The sequence below is a fragment of the Schistocerca nitens genome, chromosome 3, assembly GCF_023898315.1.
Source record: "Schistocerca nitens isolate TAMUIC-IGC-003100 chromosome 3, iqSchNite1.1, whole genome shotgun sequence".
Taxonomy (NCBI): Eukaryota; Metazoa; Arthropoda; class Insecta; order Orthoptera; family Acrididae; genus Schistocerca; species Schistocerca nitens.
In genome coordinates, this window is record NC_064616.1 from 261437781 (window position 1) to 261455260 (window position 17480).

Genomic DNA, 17480 nt, shown 5'->3' on the forward strand with positions numbered 1-17480 from the left:
CTCTCTCTCTCTCTCTCTCTCTCTCTCTCTCTCTCTCTCTCTCTCCCCTCCCTCCCTCTCTCCCCCCCCTCCCTCCCTCTCTCTCCCACCCCTTCTCTCTTTACCCTCTCCTCTCTTTTCTTGCTCCGTCTTTTTCTTTTTTCCCCTCCCTTTTTTTCTTTCCCCTCCTTCCTTCTCTTCCTTTCTCCCCCCTCCCCTCTGTTTCTTACCCTTCCTTCCTTTTCTTTCTTTCTCCCCCATCCCTCTGTTTCTTTCTCCCATCCCCTCTTGTTTCTTTTGAACCTTCTCATCTATATATCTCTCCTTCCCACCTTTCTCTCCCTCCCGCCTTTCTCTCCCTCCCGCCTTTCTCTCCCTCCCGCCTTTCTCTCCCTCCCGCCTTTCTCTCCCTCCCGCCTTTCTCTCCCTCCCGCCTTTCTCACCCTCCCGCCTTTCTCACCCTCCCGCCTTTCTCACCCTCCCGCCTTTCTCCCCCTCCCGCCTTTCTCCCCCTCCCGCCTTTCTCCCCCTCCCGCCTTTCTCCCCACCCTCCCTTTTCTCCCCCTCCTCCCTTTTCTCCCCCTCCTCCCTTTTCTCCCCCTCCTCCCTTTTCTCCCCCTACCCCCTTTTCTCCCCCTCCTCCCTTTTCTCCCCCTACCCCCTTTCTCCCCCACCCCCTTTCTCCCCTTACCCCCTTTCTCTCCCACCCCTCTTTCTCACCCACCCCTCTTCTTCTTTCTCCTCCTCTCGTCTGTTTATTTCTCCCCTGCCTCTTCTTCTATGTCCCTCCTTTTTTTCTTTTCTGCCCTCTGTTTCTTTCTCCTCCTCCCCTCCTCTACTCTTTTCTCCCTCTCAAACACCTTTTCTCCATTAGCCTTTTACTCTGCCCTCCTCCTGCCCCCTCTTCTTATATTTCATGTCTCCCTCTTCCCCTTCTTTTTCTCCTAGCCTTCCCCTCCCCATCCCATTCCCTTTTTCCCTCTCCTCCTCCTCCTCCTCCTCCTCCTCCTCCTTCTTCTTCTTCTTCTTCTTCTTCTTCTTCTTCCATTTCATCTTCTCCTCCTCTCTTCCTCTTCTCTTTAATCTTCTCCTTACATTTTCATCTCTCTTCCTCTTCCTCCTCTTCCTCCTCCTCCACCACCACCACCACCACCACCACCACCACCACCAGCCCCTTCTTGTCTATTCCCCCCTCCTCCACCTCTGCATTTTCATCATTCTCCCCCTCCACTTCACCATTCTTCTTTTCAACTTGCTTTTACTTTTTGCAATTCTTGTCCTTCCTCTTCAACATTCTACTCCTTTCCTTCCACATTCAAATCTGTGTCTGGCCACTGTGATTTAGGTTTCCTATGATTTACCTCAGTCGCTCCAGTCAGATGCAGAATGGTTTCTTTGAAAGTCCATGGCTGATTTCCTTCCCCATCTCTGATACAACCTGAGTTTATGCTCTGTCTCTAATGAATTCACTGTCAGCAAGACATTAAACTATAATCTTCCTTATACTTGAAAAAACCCGGGCTTGTGCTCCATCCCTAATGACTTTGATGACAACAGGACATTAAGCCATAGTCTGTCTTCCTTCCTTCCTTCCTTCCTTCCTTCCTTCCTTCCTTCCTTCCCCTCCACATCTTCTAGGTCCTCTTCTTCATGTTCTATCCCATATCAATCTTCCCCTTGTACGTTATCTTGCTCTACATTATCACCATCATCTTCCCCCAGACCCTTTGCTCCTACTGTTCATGACTTCTCCCATTTCCTGTTCCTCAGCACCTTTCATTTAAGTCCCTCCTAACTTTCTTCTGCCTACCCATCTCCTCTCTTGCCCTTTCTTTTCACCAGCCCCTCTCCTTATCCACTTCCTCCTCTTTTTAAATGAATGGTTTTGATAGCAGAGCAGTATTCATAGTAAAAATGAGTGCTGCTACCTCACAACTTGTCACGATGACATCCAAGAAATTTATGTTGATATGCCAGTCAGTATTTTATGTTATATCTGTTTATGTTTTTTGTAGAAATATCTAGTTAAGTAAAGAGACCAGTTAAGTATTAAATTACACATCATAGTACATATTTTTCTTTAAAAAAATATGTGTAACATCATCTTGAGCAAGAGATGGAAAAGAACACAGCAAAATTTTAATTTATCAGTGTTAATCGATACCATATTTTAAAATATTAATAAAACCACTGTGCGAAAAGGCATGTGAATTTCATAGATGTAATGAATGCTTCTTCAAATGTCGTTTGACAATTCTTCACACACACATTTACTATTTAGCATGTACGATTTCTTTTTCAGCTGTGTTATGCAGTTATAGTATGTTGCTGAACATAGGGCCGTGACGAAGTTTCTCCACCTGGTACGATTTCTAACAAGACTCTTCACTTCACTTCAGGTTTTACCATCCTCTGCAGCTTCTCTCTCGATTGTCCTTTTCCATGTCTGTTTGGAACAACCATGTTTTCTAACTCCTTGAGGGTTCCAATCCAATGCCACCATTTCAACAGCTCCATCTGGTTTCCTCAATGTATGCCCAATCCATTTCCATTTTCTTTCCTTGATTTGTATATTGATTGGTTGCTGATTTTTCTCCCTCCATAGATCTTCATTTGTCATTATATCTGGCCATCTCACATTTAAAATATGCCAGAGACAGTGACTGATAAAAACTTGGAGCTGGTTTTTGATGTGGTTAGTCACCTTCCAAGTTTCGCAACTGAACAACCTTCACATTGCTATTGAAAAGCCGGAGTTTGGTTTTCTTTGAGATGTTCCCATTTCTCCAAACAGGGTACAGTTGTACAAATGCACCATTTGCTTTGCGGATGCAACTGCAGACATCCTCCTCAATGCCTCCCATAGTCGTGACTATACTTCCGAAATAGAGGAAAGATTGTACCTGTTCTATGTCCTCTCCATTAATGGTCAGCCTATTCGTGATGGTCGAATTTATCCGCATGTCTTTGCTTTTGCAAACATTTATCTTGAGGCATGCAACTTCTACCTCTCTCTGTAAACTGGCCAATTTCTCTTCGATGTCTTAATATCGTTGTGCCATTAAGCAAATGTTGTCTGCAAAATCTAGATCTTTGAGCCTGTCCCACATCTCCTATTGACAGAGTTGTGAAAGCCTTTTCAAAGTCAATGAAGGTAAGGTAGAGGGTGTGTTGCCACTCCGCACTTTGTTCAAGAAGAATTCTGAGAGTATTGATAAGGTTCTCATATATTTGCAATAGTCATAAAAATAGCAGAGTCCATTCTGTGTACTTTTAGGTGTGTTGGAGAACATGTATGTGCTTGTCTGTACAAAGAGAGTGAGTTCTATAAATACTGAGCTGAATATAGAGGGATGAGAATCATAATTTTATAATCTCTTTAACTCTATTCTTGACTGATTGATGTAATGTTCAGGAGGTTCATCAAAGAAAAAATGATATGTCTCCCAGCTGAAATGATGTTATGGCTTTCCTTAATTTAATACACATCAGCAAAACATTGACCTATAACTTCTGATGCACACATGGGAATAAGAGACGGGGCAGAAGCCAGGTACAGGAAATAGGTAGAACGAAGAAGAGCTGCCAAGTTATTTTTTGCCTAAATTTTTGCAAGGCAGCATGGGCTTGACATTGGCAGCAACCATTTCCCACCCACCACATGTTTGGGTATTTATGTTGCACATTTGTGTCCAGTCTCTTCAAAACATTGGTTAAAGATCTTGATTAACAGTTTTCCATGTTTTTATGAGTTATATATGCACAATCTCTTTCACACCAAAGAAACAAATGAGTGTCTTCTTCACGTGTTCTCACTTGGTGCATCATTTTTCCTCAATGACAATGGCTGTGGTGTTTTCCACTGGCTTCACTAATGGGTAGGTTTGCAGTTCAAAGTTGTAGGAGCTTGTCTTATCATCAGTCACAGTTTCAGAAAAATCTGTGTCATGTTGCATTGAACCTTCAGATCACTGAACACAGTATATCTTTTGATCTTCTTGGAACTACTGTGGCATAAATGTTTTAGCAACACTTTCCATGTCTTTGGTTCTGAAGTTAGGTACTTTAATAGCATACATCTGTTATCAGCAAATTTAGCTTTTTTGAAGGGTCTATAATAATTGTTCTGCATGGTGGTTGAGCCTGTTAATAAGATATATTAAAGCAATGACTCTAATCTTCAGCTTGTGTCATTGAAATAATTATATCTTTGTGTCCTAAGTAAAATTTTATGATCTTTTCAAATAATAACTTGTGTAATCTTACAGAAAATGCCAACATTTTAGCAGGTTAAGATCTCTGTTTGTCAAAACAAAGATTCGATTTTAATAGATTCATTTTATTGATCTTAATTTTGGAAGAATATTACCACATTCTCAGGAAACTTTGTCAGTATTTTATCAAGAACTAAATTTGAAAAAATTGAGTAGGGACTTGGTGTGTATTGTGCTATTTTTTTAACAGGAGATGTGGATGCATTTATTCAAATAATGCACTGTGCTAATTGTTTAGCATGGTATATCAATGTGATTTGTTTGAGTGTCATACAGTGGTAATTGGTCAGTCTCGTATTTGCATTTGTGTCTTTGGAATAACGAGGGAGAATAAACAAAATTGTAAATAGCAATAGAGGGATGTGGGTTTATGTTATTGTGCATGCAGGAATGTATTTATTGTTAAATAATGCATTGCAGAAATTGTTTAGTTGATGATATTGACATATTTTGTTAAAATAATACACTTTGGTAATTATTAAACATTTAAAATCATGTGTTTACATATTTGTGAGAATGGAAACATTGTATTTGGGGAAAATCGGTCAAAAAGGATAAACAGCATTAGGAGATGGAGTGCTTATGTCATTGTTTTTTTAACACATTGTGACATCACACATCAGTAACACAGGGACAAGTTTCTTGTAGCAATAGTTTATTTGTTGCACTGTGGTAACTGTTCAGTCTTATTTTTATGCATGCGTCTTTAGAGAAAATCGACCAAAATTGTAAATGGCAGTGGGATGTGTATCACTGGTGCCATTGTTTTTAATAATAATGCAGGGACATGTTCCTCTTAGAAATAGTCTATTGGTTGCTCAATCTCGTACTTTGAGTGGGTATTCGTGGAAAAATCGGCTACAATTAAAAATAGCAACGGAACCTGTAGTGCTAACAGAAAATGCCCAATACTTTGCTACCAGTTGTGTTAATTAAGATATGAAACTTGAAGGTGGCAATTTTATACGATTTTTATGGTAATATTGGCTATCATTTTTAAGTAGGATAATACCCTGCCATACAGTTCATCTGGAGGAGTGAATGGACTAATATTTCCACCATTTTGTAGAATGTACCATGACATCATTAAACTATAGTAATTCAGACACCTGCAGTAATGTCAAAGTGTCTTACCTCTTAAATTGTGTCAATACTAATCTACATTTTGCAGAATATGCCATGATGTCATTAATTTATAGTAATTCAGCCACACACTAATTTGATAATCTCTTACCTCTTAAATTGTGGTAATACCCGCTGTCATTTTTAAGTAGGATAACTCTGCTGGCGATGATCGTTTCACCATGATGCGAAGACCTCAAATGATGAGGCCCACACAATTGCTCTCCTAATGGGGGGGGGGGGGGGGTAACTTGCCGTTTCAATTTTTTCCCATTAGCCCAGTGATAAAGTGAAAGCTGATTTTTAATGTACCACATACAAATGCCTGACTGTGGACAGGGTAGGGATTCCTCTGGTGACCTTGAAGAGATTAAGTCTGGTGCAAACTGAGACCAGAAGTGACCGTGAGATGAGATCGTTATCTGTGTCAGAATCTGCCATGCTTTCCATATCATGCAAATGTCGCTGAACTTGTACTGAACTGTACTCACCATTCATCGTTCAACCTCGTGAACAAAGAGCTTATGGTGCATTATGCTGTTAGAATTGAGGAACACAGTGAGAATAACCACCACAGTTGACTGGGCTTGTCGAACTTTTTTTGGTCTGAGTGACGTAGAGTGCTTCCACAGTGACAATTGAGCTTTAGTTTCTATGGCATATGTGAAAATGCACATTTAATCACCTGTTTAGACACATTTCAGTAGTTCTTCACCATTGTTCAGTTCGTCTAGCGATTCCTGACTAACATTTGCTGCTGTTTTTGTTCGAAATTCTACTGGTTTGCAACAAATAAAGCTGGCACACATTTCATACCCAAAAATCTGAAAATATGTCCTGGGATGGGCCAGTTCCTATGCCAACATCATCAGCAACTTCTCTGACTATGATTCAGCACTCTTTTTCTTTTCCACAATTTCATCGGTCGATGGTGTGCTGGCACTCCAGGGTGCTTGTCGTCATAATCTTTATGGCCTTCTTTGAAATGTTTCTACCATTCGGCAAATCCTTCTGTTACTCATACCAGACTCATGAAAAGCAGTTTGCAACATTGGTAGAACTTCACTGCACTGTATTCCGTTCTTATACCAAAATGTAATACAGAGTCTGTGATTCATTTCTATACAAAATAAATAATCGCCAATAGTACCAAAACATATGTAATTTTTTTGACAGTTGACAACAGACGAAATATCTGATTTGCTTAGCACTGTACTTAAAACAAAAAATTCGTAATCGGACTAATATAACACCCAAAATTAAAAAATGCCATTGCTTTTTGAACACACCGCATATTTTGATATAACGGTCCCTGGCTGCTTGTCGTTGGGTAATGGTATATTCTGTGATTCATGCAGCATGCTACCACCAAACCTAACATTGAAGTATGCGGTTTTTTATTAGGGACCTGTCGTACATAACATAATGCAAAAGAACTGTGATGTGACTGGCATCACTGTAGGAATAGCTCATCACTGTAGGAATAGCTCAGTGTGGCATCATTGTGCAGCTCTTACACTGTATTGAGAATCCATACAGGAAGTGAAAATTGGGCACCTGTTCAGTAGTAAACCTAAGTAGTAGGGCAACAAGGACATGGCCCCACTGTGCATTTCTGCCAAATTTATTGAAGATGGTGGCCGTAGATGTGGCAATGATACAATGACGTCATGGCAGGAAGCTCAAATTAAGGTGGGAAAATAGGTCAATTGGGATACCTCCACTAAACCTAAGTGATCCAACCACCACCTCTTCCTTGGAATTGGCAGGAAATGCTCAATTTCTGTCCAGCTGCTGGAGAGGAAGGAGTGTACTTTATTCATTTTCAGTGGGAAGCTGTAACAGTTTATTTAGGGATGTATTTCACATAGTTTGTTTATTATGTTGATACAAAACACTCACCCTGTCCTGCTTGGAGTCACAATACATAGCCTATAGACCTGCAACTACTCATAAATTACCAAAATAATGCAGTACACTGATGTACAGACATGCAAACAACTTGTAAATATTCAAAATTATGCATGTAAAACGCACTGAAAACACGCTCACAATTGTAAACTGTCGAAATAATGCATTGCACAGCCTACAGACATGTTCACAAAATAATGCAGTACACTGATGTACAGACACGACAGACACATTCACTACATGTATAATTGCCAAAATAATCCATGTATAAAGCTCTGCAAACATGCTTACAACGCTTAAACAGCTGAAATAATGCAATGCACAAACACTCATTGCATGTATTACCACTTTCTAACTTTCGTTAAGAAATTCAACCATAACATATCAGCGATCTCTTCCCTACAGAGGTCCAAGGCAGAATGATGACCAGCTGTGTCAGGTGCGCTCGCCACACGAATATCACAACATTGAACATAGGCAGTGACTGGTGGTGTCTATATTAACAGACCAACAGTACAGGTAGATGTCACTGCCAGTGTACGCTCATAATAAAAAATCACTTGATTTAGAAAGTGATTCAGCTTAGGAACATGGTATGTACCCAGTATTTGCAACTCCCTCACCCGGCCACTAGATATTTCTCCAGTAGTTGTAACACACACTATCTCGATGCCAGATCAGAGGTTCTGTGATATGTCTACTGGGTTATAGTCAATGGTTGATTGAGAATAATCACATACAGTCGATGGTGTCTTATGTGACGAGTCACTTTTAAAAAAATGTAATGCTAGGTAGAGGTCGTAAGAAATGTACATTAGTTTTCATATCTATACTGTTATGCTTTCTGATAGAAATGCTGTCTGCAATTTGGAATAAAGTCTTTCCATTTAGCCACATACCTGCGTTGGATCCTATGGAGAAGTCTTTTAATGATTACACCCACTAGTGAATCGTATTCGTGACACTCTCATATCTTGAAACGAGTCACCTTTTCTGAACCTACGTGCTATAGTAAAACTACGATGTGTTTTTTTAAGGCAGTCCCTATGCATCATGCAACTGTTCCTCAGACTCCGCCACACCATCTCTGCAGCTTTGTGCATGTGATTGTTCCCATTTAAATCGGAACTGAGAAGGAGTCGAAGAGCTCTATATCTACCACCTTCTGAAAAACATGCAGAAACAGGGTATGTTGAGTTAGTGTGACAGGACCGTGTTTTGACCAATCGGTCGAGATGGGAACATGTTGTCATAGCCCAGCCAACCATGTACAATGTGTAAGGCCAGCGCCAAACGAAGCTTTCTCCTGCAGCGTGAGGTCGTAGTATAAAATGATAGTACGGGAACTTGGAGAAAGACGAGGATTTTGCTACTGTATTATGTTGCATCCCCAAACTATAATATATACCTGAAATTGTAATATACCTGTGTATTATACAGGTACTGCAGTCCAAAGGAGATCTGCATCTCTCAGAGTGCATCCATGTTTGTCACCCAAAGATTCTATCATGTACCACCCAACAGAGAATAAAAAACTATGAGTTATAAAGAACTCTGCTAATTTCCACACCGCTCTAACACTATAGCATACTTTAAGCCCAGAACCGTGTAGCCTTAGGATCAATACCTGTATATTTAATGGGGTCGGCACTTATGCTTGATGCCAGCAAATAGATGGTATTTGTTTTCCTGCACATAACATACATCCTTCTTGCAGGTTCCTCTATGATAAACTATGGTGGCAAACTGTAAAATGAAGAAACTGCTTCCTTAAAAGATCATTTCTTTGTGATACATAAACAATAAAGCTTTCCAGAGGTGTATAGCACCCACTACTCACATCCGATCATGGTTCAGAAATTATACAATGCTCACATCACTCCTATAAAATGATCATTAGTAACTGAGAATGCCTCTTACAAGGAAACAGATAAACGCGTATCAGCAGTGTTTGACATGTGAAATCACACATCATGCTGTCACTATCTCTGTAAACAGGACATCTGTCAAGCAGATGTATACATGTGGGATTGCAGTACCTCACAAACACCTGTCACTAACTTAAAATCACTGTAGTTATGAAAGTGAAGACTCAATTTTATGTCCAAGATGCGGCAGGGGAATGGAGTACGTCGCATAAATATTGGTTCGTTTAGAGGGATGTGTGGCAACAGGATGGTCATGCTTCATCACACATGACATGGAAGTCCTCTTATGGCCGAGAGGTTTGCTGTTAACGATTGGGAGTAGATAGTGCTCTAAGTCGCACACAGAACAGGCAGTTCTGGTGAAGTATTATACTTAGTCATAGGGGGGTGCATGATAGGTCGAAAGCAGGTTGTGTCACACAACTGATGCATTCCTACAGAACAACGGGAAAAATGATCAGATGACCTCGAGCAACATCTCCCTCCCTTTCTAGAATGTGTCATCAGTCTACCATTACATCGTACAACTCCATCTCACCCGATCACTCCATCCACTGTCTGCCACCCTTTAATGCAGATGCAAGTAAGTTTAGAGACAGGTGGTTCTCTTCTTTCGTAATACAGTAGCATAATCATCCTTCTCCCAGTTTCCGCACTGTCACTGTCACTTTATTCTACCACCTTGTGTTGCAGGAGAAAGCTTCATTTGGTGCTGGCCTTACACATTGTAGACAGTTGGCGTAGGTATGACATTATTGTTCTCATTCCCAGCGAATGGCCAAAACATGGTCGTGTCACAGTAACTCGGCATACCCCGTTTCTGCACAGTTTGCAGAAGGTGGTAGATATAGGGCTCTTCGACTTCTTCTCAGTTCCAATTTAAATGGGAACGATCACACACACAAAGCTGCAGAGATGGCACGGCAGAGTCTGAGGAACAGCTGCACAATGCATAGGGGCTGCCTAAAACAAAAATGCATCTTAGTTTTGTGTAATCATTAAAAGACTTCTCCATAGGATCCAACGCAGGTATGTGGTTGAATGGAAAGACTTTAATCCAGATTGCAGACAGAATTTCTATCAGAAAGCATAACAGTGTAGATATGGGAACTAATGTACATTTCTTACGACCTCAATCTAGCATTACATTTTTTTAAAAAGTGATTCGTCACATAGCACACCATCTAGTGTATGTGATTATTCTCAATCAACCTTTGACTATAACCCAGTGGATATATCACATAACCTCTGACCTGGCATCGAGATAGAATGTGTTGCAGCTACTTGAGAAATATCTAGTGGCCAGGTGAGGGTGTTGCGAATACCGGCTTCATACCATGTTCCTTAGCAGCATCACATTGTAAATCTGGTGATATTTTATTACGAGCTTAGACCGCCAACAACGTGTACCTGTAGTGTTGGTCTGTTAATATACACTTCAGCAATCACTGTCTACCTTCATTGTCGCCATATTCATGTGGAAAACAACTTCATTCAGAAGCAATACCATACCTCAATTTATAAAGCCAGTATAGTTTTTAACTTGGATACTTGTGTGTGCCGGTAGAATCAAGACCGATTGTGACAGTAACATAGTCATTGCGATAGTGTATTTATCATCTGGTGGCTTGTAAGAAGATTACATCTCTCTTTCTAAGACAGACTGGTACCACTCGCAAGAAAAACTTATAAGACATATACATCCATCGCGGATTTTCGCTCAGCACTGTTTGGCATCGCCAGTGTTCAGTTATTGGTGAAGTATTATACTTAGTCATAGGGGGGTGCATGATAGGTTTGCTATGATCAGCTGGCTTATAAAGCATGTGTGTATTCTGATTTGTGCAAAGAAAATGATTATGTCCTATTGTAAGGAAGGTATGGATTTGATGTGGAAAACTGGGATAGCCATAAGGGAAATGATGCGTGGAAAAATTATGTCCAGTCATAAGAATGGTACAGATATTTCTATTTTCAGAGCCACAGCTGTCAGGAGGGGATAATTCCGATACTTTGCTCATTGTCGAATGTTGTTCAATTGAGGGTGCAATCGTAATATTTAATTGTAAGTACAGTGATAAAATATATGTTTCCAGTGCTGGGAATATGTGGCCCATGGCAAGAGAGATTGACGTTCCCGGCTTACGGTGAAAGCCACCCCAACTGGAGAGCCTGACTGATGTACAGGGCTGCAGCTGACCTGACTGTATCGCCCCCTAGACATTTGAATAGCGAACTAATACTCAGTACGTATTGGCTTGTGCTCTCCATGGAAACTCGAGGAGATTCAATATGGACGTGTGTTTGCGCTGGACCATTTTTCCCCGCCATGTAAATTGTCCGGTTGACTGCTTCTGCACATTTCATGTCATTACTTGGTTGAGGGAACATCGATTGTGGTATGTGTTGTGTGAATATAGATTGTGAAAGATGGGTGGGAGACGCATTTGCTGGTTCTCTAGACATGAGAATCACCTTAGTTGATTTTGTAAAGCATAAGGGTGTTTTGGAATCTGCTATATCACTGACATAGGTATTCTTGAGTGGAAGTATCACTTTCCTCTACTTTCTCAAGTTTTCATGTTAAGATCTTGGCAGATGAGAAAAGTTTCTAGTTACTCAGTGATTTGCAGCACGCTGCACCTCGCTAAAGTTTCAGGGTTCTAGAAATATAATTTCCAGTCCTCATTATCGGAATTATGCTATGTAGGTGATCGGCAGCATACTGCTTTGTGCTTGATGTCGAGAACTATTGTGTAAATGGTATGATATTCTGGCAAACCATGTGAAAATACATATGTTGTAATCTCAGAGTCTGGAGATGGGTGAAGAAAGGAAGTATGTCGGGACCAGAAACAGTAGTGTCTTTGTGCCAATGGGAACCGACCCAGCCTTTGTACAATTGTTCAGAGCATGACTGCTGTCCATGGAGGGCGCTCTGGTCATGTGTCGAACCAGCGAATGTGTGTGTGGGAGCAATTGTCTTTTGACCAATGGCTGCGGTAGATGACCGCCCAATCTGGCAGGAAATATCTAGTGCTGTGAGGAGTATATCCACTGCATTTGCTTATCTTCTTTTTTCTGATCCCTCTGTCTTCATGGTGTATGAATGTCTGGTGATTGATAGCTATTGCAGGATGCAGAACTGATGATCTTGTATGGCATAGGATATGAATTGTGTGTTTACTACATCAGTATGGTATGTGGTGATATAGCTCAGTTGGAGATCAGTTATACACTGAAAAATTCGAGCTTTCCTTGTCCTCAGTAGAGCAGTGTAATTTAGAAAGCGTCTTTCCGTATGTCATGATTGGTATATAACTTCTTCAGGGTTTAACTGTCAGTACAATATGGCTGCTGTGTGTTTCTTTTTCGATTTGTACATGAAGTTATGCCACTGAAAGTCTCGTGTGGAGAAAAAGTAGAAATAGCAGGCATTGCTCCCATACTGGCTGCAGCAGTACTCTGGCAGGTTTCACACCAAAAGAAAAATGCAAGTTTTGCTTGACAGTAGCAGAGCAGTGTAATTAAGGAAATGACTTTCTGTATATCACGATCTGTAGACCACTTTTGCAGGGTTTAACTGTCAGTACAGTATGGTGATCTGTACAAAATAGTTTTGCAGCTGAAAGTCTTGACTGCAGAAAATGAAGGACAGTGCTGCCACCCCAGCAACAGCAGTTTGGCGGGTAAATTCAGTAAGAGCCAATCAGAATGCTCTATTCTTTCACAAATCAGCCTTGTGGGGGGGATAGGAGCCTCTACAGACAAGTTTGAACAAGATGGGGGCTAGGCATCTACGGAAAGTTCTGAGAGTAACATGATGTCTTCTTTGTTCAAGTGTTCAGAGACAAGTCACTATTTCCTGGAAGGGCCTGATGCAACCATCATCTCTCTTTCCAAGCAACAAGAATGCTTTTATAATTAATGGTGTTTTTGCAAGCATGCACAGACATGATGAAGATTGCAGGACGTCACAATTTCCAGGCGAGTAAAACGTGATGGGCTGGGTGCAGTCAGTGTTATTCTGAGGGGTTTTCATAAACAGTTTCTGATAGCAGTGGAAAATATTTCTATGTTATGGATCTGTCCGTGAGATTTGGCTGTCAGCTATATAGATATGAGACATCTACATAACATTGACAACCTTTTAGCTTTATACTTATATGGATATGGTGTCTGTTCTTTTGGACATGTCTGAAAGAACAGACATCATTAATGACATGCAGCCACTGAGAATAAAGTTAGAATGAAAGTAATACCTTCAGCTGCTAATGGGTGTTGATATATATCAACGGGGACAGGTGAAAATGTGTGCCCCGACTGGGGCACTTACATAGCAGACACTCTATCTATCTGAGCCACTAAGGGCACAGAGGGTAGTGCAACTCGCGCACACCTCCCGTGATACCCACATTCTCACCTTGTATGTCAACACACTACATTTGTAGTGTCCCACCCCAACACACTCATTACTCGTGGAAGACATTCTTACCATGTCCCGTAAGAGTTCAAGGAGCATGTGTGCATCCGCATAGAAGAAGAAGGTCATGGCCGGTATAGCCAGAACTATATACTTATATGGATATGGTGTCTGTTCTTTTGGACATGTCCAAAAGACATCTTGTAACTAAAATTAACGGGATTGGCTCCTGAAAATTATTAGACTTTGTTTTAAAATTGTGTAAAACGAAACAAGTGTGTATAGAAAGAAAACTCGTTCAGAAACTTGATAAAATCTTAAAGGAACAAAGTCGAATATTTTTTACTTACTTTAACCTAAATAGTTACAGTTCAAGCTTGATCTATTCATTCCAGAAGGAAATCCTTTCTTTTTGTTTTAATTTGCATAAAAATATCAGTAATTTTCTGCTTGGTCTCTCGATGACAGCGAAGGATATTTTTCTCGGTTGGAAGTACTGCTAGCACATTTAGTCTTTTAGAAAAGTTCTCTATTCTTTTCATTTTCGAATAGTTGTTTTCTGTCTCTGATGTAGTTATGGGATTTGTCAAGAGGATTTTTATCAGTTTCATAATTTCAACAAGAACATTATCTAGAGTTTTTTTCCAAGGTTAATTCCAGCAGCTTAGTTAATTTGCAATATTCATGAACATGAAACCTACAATATAGGTACTGTAGTTCAGAAGGCATGAGGTACTGGCGGAACTAAAGCTGTGAGGATGGTTCGTCAGTTGTGCTTGTAGAGCACTTTCCTACAGAAGGCAAAGGTATCGGATTTGAGCCCCAATCAGGCATAGAGTTTTAATCTGCCAGGAATTGTCATACTTACAGTTCAATTTAAAACTCTCCTTTGTCAATCAAGGGACATAGTTCAGTGGTAAGTACTATCTCTTGTGTAAGATGTACATACTCAAAACTAACGAAATGTTTGTTGTTGAGTAGTTTAGCAGCTACTAAGTTTTTAGTGGAAGAAAATCTGTACATTACATCAACCCATATACAGCCGTACACTCCCTTAGCTTCAACCATCAGTGACTTTGAAGAATTCTCACAGTACTTTAAGTCTGTTAGCTCTACAATAACACCTTTGAATGTGGTTACATATTCATTAACTTTAATCACACTGGTTTCTCGAAATTTGCATTTGTTTGTAAATTATTTCAAAATTAGGCATAATCTTATGAAAAATCTCTAACAAAACTTGAAATTATCATTATTCAGGTATTTTAAAATTCCTGTTGCGTCTGCAATGGTTTGATCTCCATTTCATGTTCACTGAATTTCAGTGATGCTGTTTTTTAAAGGTTGCGAATTTTCTTAAAGTCTGTTCATAACCTGTATGTTGAAGTTCCAGGTTGTAGAAAATGGATGTGGAATGCTATTCTCCATATGCTTCTTGAGAAGGGATACACTTATGATCTTGAAAAGAATATTGGAATATCCATAATTTTATAGACAAATATTCTTGTTTTTCATGTAATACTTGCTGCATTTCTCATTATTAAATTAATTTGATGTGTATAACAATGAATGAAATGCGCATTACCGTAAACTGCTTCTATTTTTAATTGAACCCCTGTTTTTTTTTCATGACATTTGCACCATCAAATATCTGAGTGATCAGTTTTTGTCCATTTCCTTGAAGGATTGAGCCTTTTGTTCTAAAATGCATTTCAATATGCCATTTGCAGTTTGATTTTCTGTAATAAAGAATCACCAAAAGCACTCAAGTATTTCTCCATTCAGTACATAATGTAGAACAAGAACTATTCAAGTGTTCCAAAACATTTATCCTGTCATCATGTATGAGGACTGCAAAGGAAGGTGGGTCGCTGTGGCCGAGCGGTTCTAGGCGTTTCAGTCCAGAACCGTGCTGCCACTACGGTCGCAGGTTCGAATCCTGCCTTGGGCATGGATGTGTGTCATGTCCTTAGGTTAGTTAGGTTTAAGTAGTTCTAAGTCTAGGGGACTGATGACCTCAGATGTTAAGTCCCATAGTGCTTAGAGCCTTTTTTTTTCAAAGGAAGCTTTGCTAATTTCCGTCCTTATCTTATATATAGCAAGCAGTCCTGAATGGTCTTACAAACACCTGAATTTTATTTAGATTAAAAATTTATTAATCCTCTAACTACTCCTGGATTCACTGGATATTTTTATCATATCCATGTAAAGGAGTTTCAAAGTTTCCAGAAAAGAAAAAACAGTCTACAATTTTGCACAAAATTTCACAGTTCTTTTTATGCCTTATAATATTATGATCGTTGGTTGAAAGTTTGTATGCTTCGCTAAGTTTCTCTTTTGTACTAACGTGCTACTTTGATGCCTCATGCTTTTCAGTTTCATCATTCTTTTTTTTATATTTCTAAAACCATCTTTCGTCCACTTACATCACCTCCAAATGGCAAACATGGTATGCCAAACAATGCACTTTTCACTTCACAGTCGGAATGCAACTTTTCCTTTCGAACCATTCAGAATTAAAACTATGAATATATTTCTTGTTGTGATTCTTGAGTTTCTCCCAGCGTATTTGATAATCAAAATATCCACGGGTGTACTGCCGGTCTACAGTGTCCAACGGGCACAATATTTCGGCGATCATACATGTTGTTTCTCTGGCCACGTGGTATGGATAAACTCCATACACCCCAACATCAAATTCACTATGGAGACTGAAACGGAGGGTAAATTACCTTTCCTTGACGTCTTGGTCAAGAGAAGGGCTGACGGCACCCTAGGTCATGGGGTGTATCGGAAGACAACGCACACTGATCTGTATTTGCACGCAGACAGCTGCCACCACCCCTCACAGAGGAATGGGGTAGTTAAAGCTCTAATACATAGGACGCACACTATCTCTGATGCAGAGAGTCTACCCCAGGAATTGGAACATCTGAGAACTGTATTTGGAAAAAAAAAAATGGGTACTCAGAGTGGCAGATTCAACGTGCTCTCCGCCCAAACACTACAGCACAACCTGTGGAGATGGATGAAATCACGAGGGAGGAGGTAGGCACTGCGTTTATTCCACATACAGGCGCACTCTCGGGGAAAATCGCCCACATTTTGAAGAAACACCGGGTCGGAACTGTGTTTTGTCTTCCGAATAAAACTCGTGCACTGGTGGGGAGCGCCAAAGATGACCTCGGTTTGTGGAAGGCCAGCATGTACCAGATTCTGTGTCAATGTGGCAAGTCATATATTGGTCAAACGATGCATACCGTTGAGGATCGATGCCGTGAACACCAGAGGCACACTCGACTGATGTATCCGAGCAAGTCGCCGGTCGCTGAACATTGTTTGTCGGAAAATCACGCTATGGAGTGTGAACGCACGAGGATTCTGGTACAGACGTCGAGATACTGGGACAGCGTTGTTAGGCCATCGAAATTTGCACCAATGACGACCTCATAAACCGTGACTGTGGCAATAATCTTAGCAAGGCTTGGGAACCAGCGATTGGGTTAATCGAGAGTAAATCGAGCAAACGTATAGTTGTGACGACCACGGTGGACAGAGCCATCAAACCGACGTCATCTCGGACGCCGTCGCAATCTGTTCCACCGTGCGACCATGTCGCGGGTCGCGGAGGGAGTGCACCGCGGGTGGAGGGTATTTAAATCGGCTGCCGCCGCAACCGAACCCAGTTCCCCCTGAGCAGCCATAGCGTATGGATCTCCGTACCGGCACATTCACAAGAGCTCAGTCCGTCAGTTCACCTGATGATGGCGACATGTATGATCGCCGAAATATTGTGCTCGTTGGACACTGTAGACCGGCAGTACACCCGTGGATATTTTGATT

General features: G+C 40.7%; 1 pseudogene; it reads right to left on the reverse strand.

The window, feature by feature from the left end:
- Positions 1-14023: 14023 nt before the first annotated feature.
- LOC126249171 (uncharacterized) lies at positions 14024-15065 on the reverse strand (annotated as a pseudogene).
- Between the last annotated feature and the right edge of the window lie 2415 nt (positions 15066-17480).